General features: G+C 45.6%; 37 non-coding genes across 37 annotated transcripts; all 37 read right to left on the bottom strand.

The window, feature by feature from the left end:
• Positions 1-126: 126 nt before the first annotated feature.
• LOC123436314 lies at positions 127-245 on the bottom strand. Its single transcript, XR_006627544.1, has one exon. It is a non-coding gene; the product is annotated as a 5S ribosomal RNA (ribosomal RNA).
• Positions 246-442: 197 nt separating this feature from the next.
• On the bottom strand, positions 443-561 carry LOC123435373. The gene has a single exon (XR_006626627.1). It is a non-coding gene; the product is annotated as a 5S ribosomal RNA (ribosomal RNA).
• A 191-nt stretch (positions 562-752) lies between these two features.
• LOC123432798 lies at positions 753-870 on the bottom strand. The gene has a single exon (XR_006624367.1). It is a non-coding gene; the product is annotated as a 5S ribosomal RNA (ribosomal RNA).
• Positions 871-1,058: 188 nt separating this feature from the next.
• On the bottom strand, positions 1,059-1,177 carry LOC123432496. Its single transcript, XR_006624075.1, has one exon. It is a non-coding gene; the product is annotated as a 5S ribosomal RNA (ribosomal RNA).
• Positions 1,178-1,410: 233 nt separating this feature from the next.
• Positions 1,411-1,529, bottom strand: LOC123437038. The gene has a single exon (XR_006628241.1). It is a non-coding gene; the product is annotated as a 5S ribosomal RNA (ribosomal RNA).
• Positions 1,530-1,714: 185 nt separating this feature from the next.
• On the bottom strand, positions 1,715-1,833 carry LOC123437157. Its single transcript, XR_006628353.1, has one exon. It is a non-coding gene; the product is annotated as a 5S ribosomal RNA (ribosomal RNA).
• A 182-nt stretch (positions 1,834-2,015) lies between these two features.
• LOC123432494 lies at positions 2,016-2,134 on the bottom strand. Its single transcript, XR_006624074.1, has one exon. It is a non-coding gene; the product is annotated as a 5S ribosomal RNA (ribosomal RNA).
• A 194-nt stretch (positions 2,135-2,328) lies between these two features.
• On the bottom strand, positions 2,329-2,447 carry LOC123438225. The gene has a single exon (XR_006629380.1). It is a non-coding gene; the product is annotated as a 5S ribosomal RNA (ribosomal RNA).
• A 185-nt stretch (positions 2,448-2,632) lies between these two features.
• Positions 2,633-2,751, bottom strand: LOC123436202. The gene has a single exon (XR_006627435.1). It is a non-coding gene; the product is annotated as a 5S ribosomal RNA (ribosomal RNA).
• Positions 2,752-2,939: 188 nt separating this feature from the next.
• Positions 2,940-3,058, bottom strand: LOC123438732. The gene has a single exon (XR_006629857.1). It is a non-coding gene; the product is annotated as a 5S ribosomal RNA (ribosomal RNA).
• Positions 3,059-3,427: 369 nt separating this feature from the next.
• Positions 3,428-3,546, bottom strand: LOC123438442. Its single transcript, XR_006629584.1, has one exon. It is a non-coding gene; the product is annotated as a 5S ribosomal RNA (ribosomal RNA).
• A 221-nt stretch (positions 3,547-3,767) lies between these two features.
• LOC123436201 lies at positions 3,768-3,886 on the bottom strand. The gene has a single exon (XR_006627434.1). It is a non-coding gene; the product is annotated as a 5S ribosomal RNA (ribosomal RNA).
• Positions 3,887-4,074: 188 nt separating this feature from the next.
• Positions 4,075-4,193, bottom strand: LOC123438141. Its single transcript, XR_006629300.1, has one exon. It is a non-coding gene; the product is annotated as a 5S ribosomal RNA (ribosomal RNA).
• Positions 4,194-4,374: 181 nt separating this feature from the next.
• Positions 4,375-4,493, bottom strand: LOC123438025. Its single transcript, XR_006629186.1, has one exon. It is a non-coding gene; the product is annotated as a 5S ribosomal RNA (ribosomal RNA).
• A 281-nt stretch (positions 4,494-4,774) lies between these two features.
• Positions 4,775-4,893, bottom strand: LOC123431833. Its single transcript, XR_006623422.1, has one exon. It is a non-coding gene; the product is annotated as a 5S ribosomal RNA (ribosomal RNA).
• A 257-nt stretch (positions 4,894-5,150) lies between these two features.
• LOC123436200 lies at positions 5,151-5,269 on the bottom strand. Its single transcript, XR_006627433.1, has one exon. It is a non-coding gene; the product is annotated as a 5S ribosomal RNA (ribosomal RNA).
• Positions 5,270-5,457: 188 nt separating this feature from the next.
• On the bottom strand, positions 5,458-5,576 carry LOC123436391. The gene has a single exon (XR_006627617.1). It is a non-coding gene; the product is annotated as a 5S ribosomal RNA (ribosomal RNA).
• Positions 5,577-5,764: 188 nt separating this feature from the next.
• LOC123436199 lies at positions 5,765-5,883 on the bottom strand. Its single transcript, XR_006627432.1, has one exon. It is a non-coding gene; the product is annotated as a 5S ribosomal RNA (ribosomal RNA).
• Positions 5,884-6,065: 182 nt separating this feature from the next.
• On the bottom strand, positions 6,066-6,184 carry LOC123432493. Its single transcript, XR_006624072.1, has one exon. It is a non-coding gene; the product is annotated as a 5S ribosomal RNA (ribosomal RNA).
• Positions 6,185-6,369: 185 nt separating this feature from the next.
• LOC123438224 lies at positions 6,370-6,488 on the bottom strand. Its single transcript, XR_006629379.1, has one exon. It is a non-coding gene; the product is annotated as a 5S ribosomal RNA (ribosomal RNA).
• Positions 6,489-6,673: 185 nt separating this feature from the next.
• Positions 6,674-6,792, bottom strand: LOC123437103. The gene has a single exon (XR_006628302.1). It is a non-coding gene; the product is annotated as a 5S ribosomal RNA (ribosomal RNA).
• Positions 6,793-6,983: 191 nt separating this feature from the next.
• On the bottom strand, positions 6,984-7,102 carry LOC123438731. The gene has a single exon (XR_006629856.1). It is a non-coding gene; the product is annotated as a 5S ribosomal RNA (ribosomal RNA).
• A 372-nt stretch (positions 7,103-7,474) lies between these two features.
• On the bottom strand, positions 7,475-7,593 carry LOC123438441. The gene has a single exon (XR_006629583.1). It is a non-coding gene; the product is annotated as a 5S ribosomal RNA (ribosomal RNA).
• A 372-nt stretch (positions 7,594-7,965) lies between these two features.
• On the bottom strand, positions 7,966-8,084 carry LOC123438440. The gene has a single exon (XR_006629582.1). It is a non-coding gene; the product is annotated as a 5S ribosomal RNA (ribosomal RNA).
• Positions 8,085-8,284: 200 nt separating this feature from the next.
• On the bottom strand, positions 8,285-8,403 carry LOC123436198. Its single transcript, XR_006627430.1, has one exon. It is a non-coding gene; the product is annotated as a 5S ribosomal RNA (ribosomal RNA).
• Positions 8,404-8,591: 188 nt separating this feature from the next.
• On the bottom strand, positions 8,592-8,710 carry LOC123437909. Its single transcript, XR_006629072.1, has one exon. It is a non-coding gene; the product is annotated as a 5S ribosomal RNA (ribosomal RNA).
• A 182-nt stretch (positions 8,711-8,892) lies between these two features.
• On the bottom strand, positions 8,893-9,011 carry LOC123438439. The gene has a single exon (XR_006629581.1). It is a non-coding gene; the product is annotated as a 5S ribosomal RNA (ribosomal RNA).
• A 254-nt stretch (positions 9,012-9,265) lies between these two features.
• Positions 9,266-9,384, bottom strand: LOC123436197. The gene has a single exon (XR_006627429.1). It is a non-coding gene; the product is annotated as a 5S ribosomal RNA (ribosomal RNA).
• Positions 9,385-9,668: 284 nt separating this feature from the next.
• On the bottom strand, positions 9,669-9,787 carry LOC123431832. The gene has a single exon (XR_006623420.1). It is a non-coding gene; the product is annotated as a 5S ribosomal RNA (ribosomal RNA).
• Positions 9,788-10,065: 278 nt separating this feature from the next.
• On the bottom strand, positions 10,066-10,184 carry LOC123436196. The gene has a single exon (XR_006627428.1). It is a non-coding gene; the product is annotated as a 5S ribosomal RNA (ribosomal RNA).
• Positions 10,185-10,372: 188 nt separating this feature from the next.
• LOC123436390 lies at positions 10,373-10,491 on the bottom strand. Its single transcript, XR_006627616.1, has one exon. It is a non-coding gene; the product is annotated as a 5S ribosomal RNA (ribosomal RNA).
• A 188-nt stretch (positions 10,492-10,679) lies between these two features.
• Positions 10,680-10,798, bottom strand: LOC123436195. Its single transcript, XR_006627427.1, has one exon. It is a non-coding gene; the product is annotated as a 5S ribosomal RNA (ribosomal RNA).
• A 182-nt stretch (positions 10,799-10,980) lies between these two features.
• On the bottom strand, positions 10,981-11,099 carry LOC123431830. Its single transcript, XR_006623418.1, has one exon. It is a non-coding gene; the product is annotated as a 5S ribosomal RNA (ribosomal RNA).
• Positions 11,100-11,374: 275 nt separating this feature from the next.
• On the bottom strand, positions 11,375-11,493 carry LOC123436193. The gene has a single exon (XR_006627426.1). It is a non-coding gene; the product is annotated as a 5S ribosomal RNA (ribosomal RNA).
• Positions 11,494-11,681: 188 nt separating this feature from the next.
• LOC123436389 lies at positions 11,682-11,800 on the bottom strand. Its single transcript, XR_006627615.1, has one exon. It is a non-coding gene; the product is annotated as a 5S ribosomal RNA (ribosomal RNA).
• Positions 11,801-11,988: 188 nt separating this feature from the next.
• Positions 11,989-12,107, bottom strand: LOC123436192. The gene has a single exon (XR_006627425.1). It is a non-coding gene; the product is annotated as a 5S ribosomal RNA (ribosomal RNA).
• Positions 12,108-12,289: 182 nt separating this feature from the next.
• Positions 12,290-12,408, bottom strand: LOC123432492. The gene has a single exon (XR_006624071.1). It is a non-coding gene; the product is annotated as a 5S ribosomal RNA (ribosomal RNA).
• Between the last annotated feature and the right edge of the window lie 92 nt (positions 12,409-12,500).

Below are 12,500 nucleotides of genomic sequence, written 5' to 3'. Positions count from 1 at the left end.
AGTCGTTGGGTGTCAAGCGCGGTGGGAAAAGTCACACAGTAATCGTCAAAAATAAGAAAATGAGGTCATATAGATCACGGTCCCGCGTCATCCTTGTCACGTGGCGCAAAAATATATTTAAAAAGGGGAATGCAACACGAGGACTTCCCAGGAGGTCACCCATCCTAGTACTACTCTCACCCAAGCACGCTTAACTTCGGAGTTCTGATGGGATCCGGTGCTTTAGTGCTGGTATGATCGCATCCGACATGAAACTATCTATTTGTTCCTTATGCTTGCCCCTACTACTACTACTACTACTACCACTACTACTACTAGTCGTTGGGTGTCAAGCGCGGTGGGAAAAGTCACACAGTAATCGTCAAAAATAAGAAAATGAGGTCATATAGATCACGCTCCCGCGTCATCCTTGTCACGTGGCGCCAAAATATATTTAAAAAGGGAAATGCAACACGAGGACTTCCCAGGAGGTCACCCATCCTAGTACTACTCTCGCCCAAGCACGCTTAACTTCGGAGTTCTGATGGGATCCGGTGCTTTAGTGCTGGTATGATCGCATCCGACATGCAACCATCTATTTGTTCCTTATGCTTGCCCCTACTACTACTACTACTACTACTACTACTAGTCGTTGGGTGTCAAGCGCGGTGGGAAAAGTCACACAGTAATCGTCAAAAATAAGAAAATGAGGTCATATAGATCACGGTCCCGCGTCATCCTTGTCACGTGGCGCAAAAATATATTTAAAAAAGGGAATGAACCACGAGTCTTCCCAGGAGGTCACCCATCCTAGTACTACTCTCGCCCAAGCACGCTTAACTTCGGAGTTCTGATGGGATCCGGTGCTTTAGTGCTGGTATGATCGCATCCGACATGCAACTATCTATTTGTTCCTTATGCTTGCCCCTACTACTACTAGTACTACTACTACTAGTCGTTGGGTGTCAAGCGCGGTGGGAAAAGTCACACAGTAATCGTCAAAAATAAGAAAATGAGGTCATATAGATCACGCTCCCGCGTCATCCTTGTCACGTGGCGCAAAAATATATTTAAAAAGGGGAATGCAACACGAGGACTTCCCAGGAGGTCACCCATCCTAGTACTTCTCTCGCCCAAGCACGCTTAACTTCGGAGTTCTGATGGGCTTCGGTGCTTTAGTGCTGGTATGATCGCATCCGACATGCAACTATCTATTTGTTCCTTATGCTTGCCCCTACTACTACTACTACTACTACTACTACTACTACTACTACTACTACTACTACTACTACTACTACTACTACTAGTCGTTGGGTGTCAAGCGCGGTGGGAAATGTCACACTGTAATCGTCAAAAATAAGAAAATGAGGTCATATAGATCACGGTCCCGCGTCATCCTTGTCACGTGGCGCAAAAATATATTTAAAAAGGGGAATGCAACACGAGGACTTCCCAAGAGGTCACCCATCCTACTACTACTCTCGCCCAAGCACGCTTAACTTCGGAGTTCTGATGGGATCCGGTGCTTTAGTGCTGGTATGATCGCATCCGACATGCAACTATCTATTTGTTCCTTATGCTTGCCCCTACTACTACTACTACCACTACTAGTCGTTGGGTGTCAAGCGCGGTGGGAAAAGTCACACAGTAATCGTCAAAAATAAGAAAATGAGGTCATATAGATCACGGTCCCGCGTCATCCTTGTCACGTGGCGCAAAAATATATTTAAAAAGGGGAATGCACCACGAGGACTTCCCAGGAGGTCACCCATCCTAGTACTACTCTCGCCCAAGCACGCTTAACTTCGGAGTTCTAATGGGATCCGGTGCTTTAGTGCTGGTATGATCGCATCCGACATGCAACTATCTATTTGTTCCTTATGCTTGCCCCTACTACTACTACTACTACTAGTCGTTGGGTGTCAAGCGCGGTGGGAAAAGTCACACAGTAATCGTCAAAAATAAGAAAATGAGGTCATATAGATCACGCTCCCGCGTCATCCTTGTCACGTGGCGCAAAAATATATTTAAAAAGGGGAATGCAACACGAGGACTTCCCAGGAGGTCACCCATCCTAGTACTTCTCTCGCCCAAGCACGCTTAACTTCGGAGTTCTGATGGGCTTCGGTGCTTTAGTGCTGGTATGATCGCATCCGACATGCAACTATCTATTTGTTCCTTATGCTTGCCCCTACTACTACTACTACTACTACTACTACTACTAGTCGTTGGGTGTCAAGCGCGCTGGGAAAAGTCACACTGTAATCGTCAAAAATAAGAAAATGAGGTCATATAGATCACGGTCCCGCGTCATCCTTGTCACGTGGCGCAAAAATATATTTAAAAAGGGGAATGCAACACGAGGACTTCCCAGGAGGTCACCCATCCTACTACTACTCTCGCCCAAGCACGCTTAACTTTGGAGTTCTGATGGGATCCGGTGCTTTAGTGCTGGTATGATCGCATCCGACATACAACTATCTATTTGTTCCTTATGCTTGCCCCTACTACTACTACTACTACTACTAGTCGTTGGGTGTCAAGCGCGGTGGGAAAAGTCACACAGTAATCGTCAAAAATAAGAAAATGAGGTCATATAGATCACGGTCCCGCGTCATCCTTGTCACGTGGCGCAAAAATATATTTAAAAAGGGGAATGCACCACGAGGACTTCCCAGGAGGTCACCCATCCTAGTACTACTCTCGCCCAAGCACGCTTAACTTCGGAGTTCTGATGGGATCCGGTGCTTTAGTGCTGGTATGATCGCATCCGACATGCAACTATCTATTTGTTCCTTATGCTTGCCCCTACTACTACTACTACTACTACTACTAGTCGTTGGGTGTCAAGCGCGGTGGGAAAAGTCACACAGTAATCGTCAAAAATAAGAAAATGAGGTCATATAGATCACGGTCCCGCGTCATCCTTGTCACGTGGCGCAAAAATATATTTAAAAAGGGGAATGCACCACGAGGACTTCCCAGGAGGTCACCCATCCTAGTACTACTCTCGCCCAAGCACGCTTAACTTCGGAGTTCTGATAGGATCCGGTGCTTTAGTGCTGGTATGATCGCATCCGACATGCAACTATCTATTTGTTCCTTATGCTTGCCCCTACTACTACTACTACTACTAGTCGTTGGGTGTCAAGCGCGGTGGGAAAAGTCACACAGTAATCGTCAAAAATAAGAAAATGAGGTCATATAGATGCTTTAGTGCTGGTATGATCGCATCCGACATGCAACTATCTATTTGTTCCTTATGCTTGCCCCTACTACTACTACTACTACTACTACTACTACTACTACTACTACTACTACTAGTCGTTGGGTGTCAAGCGCGGTGGAAAAAGTCACACAGTAATCGTCAAAAATAAGAAAATGAGGTCATATAGATCACGGTCCCGCGTCATCCTTGTCACGTGGCGCAAAAATATATTTAAAAAGGGGAATGCAACACGAGGACTTCCCAGGAGGTCACCCATCCTAGTACTACTCTCGCCCAAGCACGCTTAACTTCGGAGTTCTGATGGGATACGGTGCTTTAGTGCTGGTATGATCGCATCCGACATGCAACTATCTATTTGTTCCTTATGATTGCCCCTACTACTACTACTACTACTACTACTACTACTACTACTACTACTACTACTACTACTACTAGTCGTTGGGTGTCAAGCGCGGTGGGAAAAGTCACACAGTAATCGTCAAAAATAAGAAAATGAGGTCATATAGATCACGGTCCCGCGTCATCCTTGTCACGTGGCGCAAAAATATATTTAAAAAGGGGAATGCACCACGAGGACTTCCCAGGAGGTCACCCATCCTAGTACTACTCTCGCCCAAGCACGCTTAACTTCGGAGTTCTGATGGGATCCGGTGCTTTAGTGCTGGTATGATCGCATCCGACGTGCAACTATCTATTTGTTCCTTATGCTTGCCCCTACTACTACTAATACTACTACTACTAGTCGTTGGGTGTCAAGCGCGGTGGGAAAAGTCACACAGTAATCGTCAAAAATAAGAAAATGAGGTCATATAGATCACGCTCCCGCGTCATCCTTGTCACGTGGCGCAAAAATATATTTAAAAAGGGGAATGCAACACGAGGACTTCCCAGGAGGTCACCCATCCTAGTACTACTCTCGCCCAAGCACGCTTAACTTCGGAGTTCTGATGGGATCCGGTGCTTTAGTGCTGGTATGATCGCATCCGACATGCAACTATCTATTTGTTCCTTATGCTTGCCCCTACTACTACTACTACTACTAGTCGTTGGGTGTCAAGCGCGGTGGGAAAAGTCACACAGTAATCGTCAAAAATAAGAAAATGAGGTCATATAGATCACGCTCCCGCGTCATCCTTGTCACGTGGCCAAAAATATATTTAAAAAGGGGAATGCAACACGAGGACTTCCCAGGAGGTCACCCATCCTAGTACTACTCTCGCCCAAGCACGCTTAACTTCGGAGTTCTGATGGGATCCGGTGCTTTAGTGCTGGTATGATCGCATCCGACATGCAACTATCTATTTGTTCCTTATGCTTGCCCCTACTACTACTACTACTACTACTACTACTACTACTACTACTACTACTACTACTACTACTACTACTACTACTACTACTACTACTACTACTACTACTACTACTACTACTACTACTACTACTAGTCGTTGGGTGTCAAGCGCGGTGGGAAAAGTCACACAGTAATCGTCAAAAATAAGAAAATGAGGTCATATAGATCACGGTCCCGCGTCATCCTTGTCACGTGGCGCAAAAATATATTTAAAAAGGGGAATGCAACACGAGGACTTCCCAGGAGGTCACCCATCCTAGTACTACTCTCGCCCAAGCACGCTTAACTTCAAAGTTCTGATGGGATACGGTGCTTTAGTGCTGGTATGATCGCATCCGACATGCAACTATCTATTTGTTCCTTATGCTTGCCCCTACTACTACTACTACTACTACTACTGCTACTACTACTACTACTACTACTACTACTACTACTACTACTACTACTACTACTACTAGTAGTAGTAGTAGTCGTTGGGTGTCAAGCGCGGTGGGAAAAGTCACACAGTAATCGTCAAAAATAAGAAAATGAGGTCATATAGATCACGGTCCCGCGTCATCCTTGTCACGTGGCGCAAAAATATATTTAAAAAGGGGAATGCACCACGAGGACTTCCCAGGAGGTCACCCATCCTAGTACTACTCTCGCCCAAGCACGCTTAACTTCGGAGTTCTGATGGGATCCGGTGCTTTAGTGCTGGTATGATCGCATCCGACATGCAACTATCTATTTGTTCCTTATGCTTGCCCCTACTACTACTAATACTACGACTACTAGTCATTGGGTGTCAAGCGCGGTGGGAAAAGTCACACAGTAATCGTCAAAAATAAGAAAATGAGGTCATATAGATCACGCTCCCGCGTCATCCTTGTCACGTGGCGCAAAAATATATTTAAAAAGAGGAATGCAACACGAGGACTTCCCAGGAGGTCACCCATCCTAGTACTACTCTCGCCCAAGCACGCTTAACTTCGGAGTTCTGATGGGATCCGATGCTTTAGTGCTGGTATGATCGCATCCGACATGCAACTATCTATTTGTTCCTTATGCTTGCCCCTACTACTACTACTACTACTACTACTAGTCGTTGGGTGTCAAGCGCGGTGGGAAAAGTCACACAGTAATCGTCAAAAATAAGAAAATGAGGTCATATAGATCACGGTCCCGCGTCATCCTTGTCACGTGGCGCAAAAATATATTTAAAAAGGGGAATGCACCACGAGGACTTCCCAGGAGGTCACCCATCCTAGTACTACTCTCGCCCAAGCACGCTTAACTTCGGAGTTCTGATGGGATCCGGTGCTTTAGTGCTGGTATGATCGCATCCGACATGCAACTATCTATTTGTTCCTTATGCTTGCCCCTACTACTACTACTACTACTAGTCGTTGGGTGTCAAGCGCGGTGGGAAAAGTCACACAGTAATCGTCAAAAATAAGAAAATGAGGTCATATAGATCACGCTCCCGCGTCATCCTTGTCACGTGGCGCAAAAATATATTTAAAAAGGGGAATGCAACACGAGGACTTCCCAGGAGGTCACCCATCCTAGTACTTCTCTCGCCCAAGCACGCTTAACTTCGGAGTTCTGATGGGCTTCGGTGCTTTAGTGCTGGTATGATCGCATCCGACATGCAACTATCTATTTGTTCCTTATGCTTGCCCCTACTACTACTACTACTACTACTAGTCGTTGGGTGTCAAGCGCGCTGGGAAAAGTCACACTGTAATCGTCAAAAATAAGAAAATGAGGTCATATAGATCACGGTCCCGCGTCATCCTTGTCACGTGGCGCAAAAATATATTTAAAAAGGGGAATGCAACACGAGGACTTCCCAGGAGGTCACCCATCCTACTACTACTCTCGCCCAAGCACGCTTAACTTTGGAGTTCTGATGGGATCCGGTGCTTTAGTGCTGGTATGATCGCATCCGACATACAACTATCTATTTGTTCCTTATGCTTGCCCCTACTACTACTACTACTACTACTAGTCGTTGGGTGTCAAGCGCGGTGGGAAAAGTCACACAGTAATCGTCAAAAATAAGAAAATGAGGTCATATAGATCACGGTCCCGCGTCATCCTTGTCACGTGGCGCAAAAATATATTTAAAAAGGGGAATGCACCACGAGGACTTCCCAGGAGGTCACCCATCCTAGTACTAATCTCGCCCAAGCACGCTTAACTTCGGAGTTCTGATGGGATCCGGTGCTTTAGTGCTGGTATGATCGCATCCGACATGCAACTATCTATTTGTTCCTTATGCTTGCCCCTACTACTACTACTACTACTACTACTACTAGTCGTTGGGTGTCAAGCGCGGTGGGAAAAGTCACACAGTAATCGTCAAAAATAAGAAAATGAGGTCATATAGATCACGGTCCCGCGTCATCCTTGTCACGTGGCGCAAAAATATATTTAAAAAGGGGAATGCACCACGAGGACTTCCCAGGAGGTCACCCATCCTAGTACTACTCTCGCCCAAGCACGCTTAACTTCGGAGTTCTGATAGGATCCGGTGCTTTAGTGCTGGTATGATCGCATCCGACATGCAACTATCTATTTGTTCCTTATGCTTGCCCCTACTACTACTACTACTACTACTAGTCGTTGGGTGTCAAGCGCGGTGGGAAAAGTCACACAGTAATCGTCAAAAATAAGAAAATGAGGTCATATAGATGCTTTAGTGCTGGTATGATCGCATCCGACATGCAACTATCTATTTGTTCCTTATGCTTGCCCCTACTACTACTACTACTACTACTACTACTACTACTACTACTACTACTACTAGTCGTTGGGTGTCAAGCGCGGTGGAAAAAGTCACACAGTAATCGTCAAAAATAAGAAAATGAGGTCATATAGATCACGGTCCCGCGTCATCCTTGTCACGTGGCGCAAAAATATATTTAAAAAGGGGAATGCAACACGAGGACTTCCCAGGAGGTCACCCATCCTAGTACTACTCTCGCCCAAGCACGCTTAACTTCGGAGTTCTGATGGGATACGGTGCTTTAGTGCTGGTATGATCGCATCCGACATGCAACTATCTATTTGTTCCTTATGCTTGCCCCTACTACTACTACTACTACTACTAGTCGTTGGGTGTCAAGCGCGGTGGGAAAAGTCACACAGTAATCGTCAAAAATAAGAAAATGAGGTCATATAGATGCTTTAGTGCTGGTATGATCGCATCCGACATGCAACTATCTATTTGTTCCTTATGCTTGCCCCTACTACTACTACTACTACTACTACTACTACTACTACTACTACTACTACTAGTCGTTGGGTGTCAAGCGCGGTGGAAAAAGTCACACAGTAATCGTCAAAAATAAGAAAATGAGGTCATATAGATCACGGTCCCGCGTCATCCTTGTCACGTGGCGCAAAAATATATTTAAAAAGGGGAATGCAACACGAGGACTTCCCAGGAGGTCACCCATCCTAGTACTACTCTCGCCCAAGCACGCTTAACTTCGGAGTTCTGATGGGATACGGTGCTTTAGTGCTGGTATGATCGCATCCGACATGCAACTATCTATTTGTTCCTTATGATTGCCCCTACTACTACTACTACTACTACTACTACTACTACTACTAGTCGTTGGGTGTCAAGCGCGGTGGGAAAAGTCACACAGTAATCGTCAAAAATAAGAAAATGAGGTCATATAGATCACGGTCCCGCGTCATCCTTGTCACGTGGCGCAAAAATATATTTAAAAAGGGGAATGCACCACGAGGACTTCCCAGGAGGTCACCCATCCTAGTACTACTCTCGCCCAAGCACGCTTAACTTCGGAGTTCTGATGGGATCCGGTGCTTTAGTGCTGGTATGATCGCATCCGACATGCAACTATCTATTTGTTCCTTATGCTTGCCCCTACTACTACTAATACTACTACTACTAGTCGTTGGGTGTCAAGCGCGGTGGGAAAAGTCACACAGTAATCGTCAAAAATAAGAAAATGAGGTCATATAGATCACGCTCCCGCGTCATCCTTGTCACGTGGCGCAAAAATATATTTAAAAAGGGGAATGCAACACGAGGACTTCCCAGGAGGTCACCCATCCTAGTACTACTCTCGCCCAAGCACGCTTAACTTCGGAGTTCTGATGGGATCCGGTGCTTTAGTGCTGGTATGATCGCATCCGACATGCAACTATCTATTTGTTCCTTATGCTTGCCCCTACTACTACTACTACTACTAGTCGTTGGGTGTCAAGCGCGGTGGGAAAAGTCACACAGTAATCGTCAAAAATAAGAAAATGAGGTCATATAGATCACGCTCCCGCGTCATCCTTGTCACGTGGCGCAAAAATATATTTAAAAAGGGGAATGCAACACGAGGACTTCCCAGGAGGTCACCCATCCTAGTACTACTCTCGCCCAAGCACGCTTAACTTCGGAGTTCTGATGGGATACGGTGCTTTAGTGCTGGTATGATCGCATCCGACATGCAACTATCTATTTGTTCCTTATGATTGCCCCTACTACTACTACTACTACTACTACTACTACTACTACTACTACTACTACTACTACTACTACTACTACTACTACTACTACTACTACTACTACTAGTCGTTGGGTGTCAAGCGCGGTGGGAAAAGTCACACAGTAATCGTCAAAAATAAGAAAATGAGGTCATATAGATCACGGTCCCGCGTCATCCTTGTCACGTGGCGCAAAAATATATTTAAAAAGGGGAATGCACCACGAGGACTTCCCAGGAGGTCACCCATCCTAGTACTACTCTCGCCCAAGCACGCTTAACTTCGGAGTTCTGATGGGATCCGGTGCTTTAGTGCTGGTATGATCGCATCCGACATGCAACTATCTATTTGTTCCTTATGCTTGCCCCTACTACTACTACTACTACTACTACTACTACTACTACTACTACTACTACTACTACTACTACTACTACTACTACTACTACTACTACTACTACTACTACTACTACTACTACTACTACTACTACTAGTCGTTGGGTGTCAAGCGCGGTGGGAAAAGTCACACAGTAATCGTCAAAAATAAGAAAATGAGGTCATATAGATCACGGTCCCGCGTCATCCTTGTCACGTGGCGCAAAAATATATTTAAAAAGGGGAATGCAACACGAGGACTTCCCAGGAGGTCACCCATCCTAGTACTACTCTCGCCCAAGCACGCTTAACTTCAAAGTTCTGATGGGATACGGTGCTTTAGTGCTGGTATGATCGCATCCGACATGCAACTATCTATTTGTTCCTTATGCTTGCCCCTACTACTACTACTACTACTACTACTACTGCTACTACTACTACTACTACTACTACTACTGCTACTACTACTACTACTACTACTACTACTACTACTACTACTACTAGTAGTAGTAGTAGTCGTTGGGTGTCAAGCGCGGTGGGAAAAGTCACACAGTAATCGTCAAAAATAAGAAAATGAGGTCATATAGATCACGGTCCCGCGTCATCCTTGTCACGTGGCGCAAAAATATATTTAAAAAGGGGAATGCACCACGAGGACTTCCCAGGAGGTCACCCATCCTAGTACTACTCTCGCCCAAGCACGCTTAACTTCGGAGTTCTGATGGGATCCGGTGCTTTAGTGCTGGTATGATCGCATCCGACATGCAACTATCTATTTGTTCCTTATGCTTGCCCCTACTACTACTAATACTACGACTACTAGTCATTGGGTGTCAAGCGCGGTGGGAAAAGTCACACAGTAATCGTCAAAAATAAGAAAATGAGGTCATATAGATCACGCTCCCGCGTCATCCTTGTCACGTGGCGCAAAAATATATTTAAAAAGAGGAATGCAACACGAGGACTTCCCAGGAGGTCACCCATCCTAGTACTACTCTCGCCCAAGCACGCTTAACTTCGGAGTTCTGATGGGATCCGATGCTTTAGTGCTGGTATGATCGCATCCGACATGCAACTATCTATTTGTTCCTTATGCTTGCCCCTACTACTACTACTACTACTACTACTAGTCGTTGGGTGTCAAGCGCGGTGGGAAAAGTCACACAGTAATCGTCAAAAATAAGAAAATGAGGTCATATAGATCACGGTCCCGCGTCATCCTTGTCACGTGGCGCAAAAATATATTTAAAAAGGGGAATGCACCACGAGGACTTCCCAGGAGGTCACCCATCCTAGTACTACTCTCGCCCAAGCACGCTTAACTTCGGAGTTCTGATGGGATCCGGTGCTTTAGTGCTGGTATGATCGCATCCGACATGCAACTATCTATTTGTTCCTTATGCTTGCCCCTACTACTACTACTACTACTAGTCGTTGGGTGTCAAGCGCGGTGGGAAAAGTCACACAGTAATCGTCAAAAATAAGAAAATGAGGTCATATAGATCACGGTCCCGCGTCATCCTTGTCACGTGGCGCAAAAATATATTTAAAAAGGGGAATGCAACACGAGGACTTCCCAGGAGGTCACCCATCCTAGTACTACTCTCGCCCAAGCACGCTTAACTTCAAAGTTCTGATGGGATACGGTGCTTTAGTGCTGGTATGATCGCATCCGACATGCAACTATCTATTTGTTCCTTATGCTTGCCCCTACTACTACTACTACTACTACTACTGCTACTACTACTACTACTACTACTACTACTACTGCTACTACTACTACTACTACTACTACTACTACTACTACTACTAGTAGTAGTAGTAGTCGTTGGGTGTCAAGCGCGGTGGGAAAAGTCACACAGTAATCGTCAAAAATAAGAAAATGAGGTCATATAGATCACGGTCCCGCGTCATCCTTGTCACGTGGCGCAAAAATATATTTAAAAAGGGGAATGCACCACGAGGACTTCCCAGGAGGTCACCCATCCTAGTACTACTCTCGCCCAAGCACGCTTAACTTCGGAGTTCTGATGGGATCCGGTGCTTTAGTGCTGGTATGATCGCATCCGACATGCAACTATCTATTTGTTCCTTATGCTTGCCCCTACTACTACTAATACTACGACTACTAGTCATTGGGTGTCAAGCGCGGTGGGAAAAGTCACACAGTAATCGTCAAAAATAAGAAAATGAGGTCATATAGATCACGCTCCCGCGTCATCCTTGTCACGTGGCGCAAAAATATATTTAAAAAGAGGAATGCAACACGAGGACTTCCCAGGAGGTCACCCATCCTAGTACTACTCTCGCCCAAGCACGCTTAACTTCGGAGTTCTGATGGGATCCGATGCTTTAGTGCTGGTATGATCGCATCCGACATGCAACTATCTATTTGTTCCTTATGCTTGCCCCTACTACTACTACTACTACTACTACTAGTCGTTGGGTGTCAAGCGCGGTGGGAAAAGTCACACAGTAATCGTCAAAAATAAGAAAATGAGGTCATATAGATCACGGTCCCGCGTCATCCTTGTCACGTGGCGCAAAAATATATTTAAAAAGGGGAATGCACCACGAGGACTTCCCAGGAGGTCACCCATCCTAGTACTACTCTCGCCCAAGCACGCTTAACTTCGGAGTTCTGATGGGATCCGGTGCTTTAGTGCTGGTATGATCGCATCCGACATGCAACTATCTATTTGTTCCTTATGCTTGCCCCTACTACTACTACTACTACTAGTCGTTGGGTGTCAAGCGCGGTGGGAAAAGTCACACAGTAATCGTCAAAAATAAGAAAATGAGGTCATATAGATCACGCTCCCGCGTCATCCTTGTCACGTGGCGCAAAAATATATTTAAAAAGGGGAATGCAACACGAGGACTTCCCAGGAGGTCACCCATCCTAGTACTTCTCTCGCCCAAGCACGCTTAACTTCGGAGTTCTGATGGGCTTCGGTGCTTTAGTGCTGGTATGATCGCATCCGACATGCAACTATCTATTTGTTCCTTATGCTTGCCCCTACTACTACTACTACTACTACTACTAGTCGTTGGGTGTCAAGCGCGCTGGGAAAA

Source organism: Hordeum vulgare, chromosome 2H (assembly GCF_904849725.1).
Source record: "Hordeum vulgare subsp. vulgare chromosome 2H, MorexV3_pseudomolecules_assembly, whole genome shotgun sequence".
Classification (NCBI taxonomy): Eukaryota; Viridiplantae; Streptophyta; class Magnoliopsida; order Poales; family Poaceae; genus Hordeum; species Hordeum vulgare.
The sequence above is the reverse complement of the archived record's forward strand: the minus strand, read 5'-3'. Positions and strand labels throughout refer to the sequence as shown.